The following is a 2,609-nucleotide window of genomic DNA, read 5'->3' as shown; positions in this document are numbered from 1 at the left end:
GCGGCTGTGAGAGCAGCATTTCGATGAGAGGTTTCAGTTTGGCACCAGCTTGACCATCCAAATGTTACAAAAGTATACATATTTCACATACATTGATTGCCTTTTCTACTTACTAAAAAATATTTGTTTTAACTACATATATGTATTGGTCCCTTCAAATTTTCACGATGATCCAGCAATTTTTCTGACAGCATCTTTTTTGTGATATTCTGAATCTTATACCATTTATTTGAAGTTTCCAATTTGATGTTCACCCGAAGGCTTGACTGCAGTTTGTTGGTGCATCGGTGGGGACTTCAAATATCGTGGTCCAGCTTGCCTTGGATTTAGCTAGAGGGTGAGTTTCTGTTTAATGTTTATATATAAAACTTGATAGTAGCGATCCATAATTGATATTTGTCTTCACTCTGCAGTTTGAACTATTTACACTCAAACAAGATTGTACACCGGGATGTGAAAGCTGAATATATGCTACTGGATGCCCGGGGAAATCTAAAAATAGCTGATTTTGGACTTGCTCCATTTGAAGCTCTGAATTGGGAAGATATGACTGGTGAAACTGGAACATTTGTGTACATGGCACCAGAGGTAACAATGCATACCTGACATGGATTCTTCACTTTTCTCTTTTTTTCATACCACTACTGTCTGCACTGCAAAATATAAATTTGAGGACTCAACAATATGAGACCAGACTACACAGTTACCTACAAACAACATTGACAGTGCCGATACCTACATTGTTTATTATCTTCTTTTCCAAATGATGCCATCTTGTTTCTTGTTTATCCCTTTTATATGTTGAGACTGATTTGTATTCCTTCACCATCTAATACACATCCAAAGACCAGACATTATTTAACCCTACTTAACTCTCAACTTATCTAACTCTTAGTGAGCTGAATTTATTTTTATGAGACCAGGGTTTTTGACTACATACATTCACAGCCTGAAATTAATGAGAAAATGAGAGCCATACTTGTAGACTGGTTGATTGAAGTTCACAACAAATTTGATCTGATGCCAGAGACTCTTTACCTCACAATCAACATAATTGATCGCTATCTAGCAATGAAGACAATGGCAAGGAACTGCAGGGCATTAGTTAAATGTTTACAGCGTCAAAGTATGAAGATATATGGTCCCCTGAAGGGAATGATTTTACCAAAATTTCAGACAATGCTTACACTGATCAACAAGTGCTAGTTATTGACAAGAAAATTCTGGGTGGGCAGGAATGAAACTTAGTTGTCCCTACTCCTTATGAGCGTATGTATGCAAATTAGTAACTGTGTACCTTAATGAGCATGTTTAAAAATAGATTTTAAGTTATAGTTGTAATTCTTGTAGAGAACCTTTGTATTATAAATTTAATTTCAATTATGAAATAACAATTGAATTATTAGAATATCATTTTATTTTAAAATTGATTTATTTTAAACAATGAGATTAATTTTGTAAACAGTTGTGTAAAATCTACTTAAAAAATGATGAAAACCGTTGTATATTTCACTACACATATTTTTTAAAAAAAACTGTTGTCTTTTGATATTCACATTCAGATAGTTGTCCTAAACTCAGAATGTTGTTGCACAAATCAGGAATAAAATATACCTCTTTGAATACTCGTTCCTCGCCATTTTTACATTTGAAAATGACTGTACCCTTCCCTCGAATGCTAACGGTTGAACCATCACCAAAATGCACCTCTCCTGTCACCCTTTCATCTAGTTCAGTAAATTTAGAGCGTTGTCCTGACATGTGGTTACTAGCACCATTATCCAAATACCAGATATTAGAGCTTACTTCCTTGTGTTCAGTACCAGGAGCCAACCTGGGTGTTGTGTATTTCTCATTCAGCAAAACTTTCTTCCCCACACACGCAGCCATAAGCAAGGCTGGTTCATCATCATTTATTTGTGTCATATTCACTTCTAATTTCTGTTCCTTTTTAGGTTTTGGTTTACGGCACTCTGCTGCAAAATGGCCATATGCCAAACAGTTGAAGCAGCATATTTTACTCTTGTCTCTGCCACCACGATTCCCACGATAGTCTCCACCGTTGTTACGTCCTTTGAAGGATGATTTTCTTAACCATTCCTCCCTTGTAAGCAGCAGTTTCCCTTCGCTAGCTTCTCTTTTAACCCACTCCTCTTCCGTGAGTAATAACTGGCCACTACTGGGTTCACTCGAACCACCAAGCCTCTCTTCATGGGCCTTCAGTGACCCAACCGCTTCCTCTACTGTCATACTCCCCAAATCTCCAAATTGTTCGATTGCGGAAGTGATTTGCAAAAACTTAGCTGGAGCTGCACTTAACAACTTCTTTACCACATAATTCTCTTCAATGGTCTCGCCTAATGCCCTGATGTTTGCAACCAAGCCATTCAATTTATACAGAAATTGTCGAGTTTCTCTGTATCTTTCATTTTAAGTGCTTCGAACTCTGATTTTAACGTCTGGACCTTTGCTTTCTGGACGCGATTAGCACCAAGGCATATTGTCTTTATGGCGTCCCATGCTTCTTTAGCTGTGTCTTTCTCTGCTAACGATAACAGCATATCTTCCGGAATTCCTTGGTAAATCGCAGCTGAAGCCATTTTGTCGAG

The sequence above is a fragment of the Apium graveolens genome, chromosome 6 (genome assembly GCF_009905375.1).
Source record: "Apium graveolens cultivar Ventura chromosome 6, ASM990537v1, whole genome shotgun sequence".
NCBI lineage: Eukaryota > Viridiplantae > Streptophyta > Magnoliopsida > Apiales > Apiaceae > Apium > Apium graveolens.
This window is presented reverse-complemented; position numbering follows the sequence as displayed.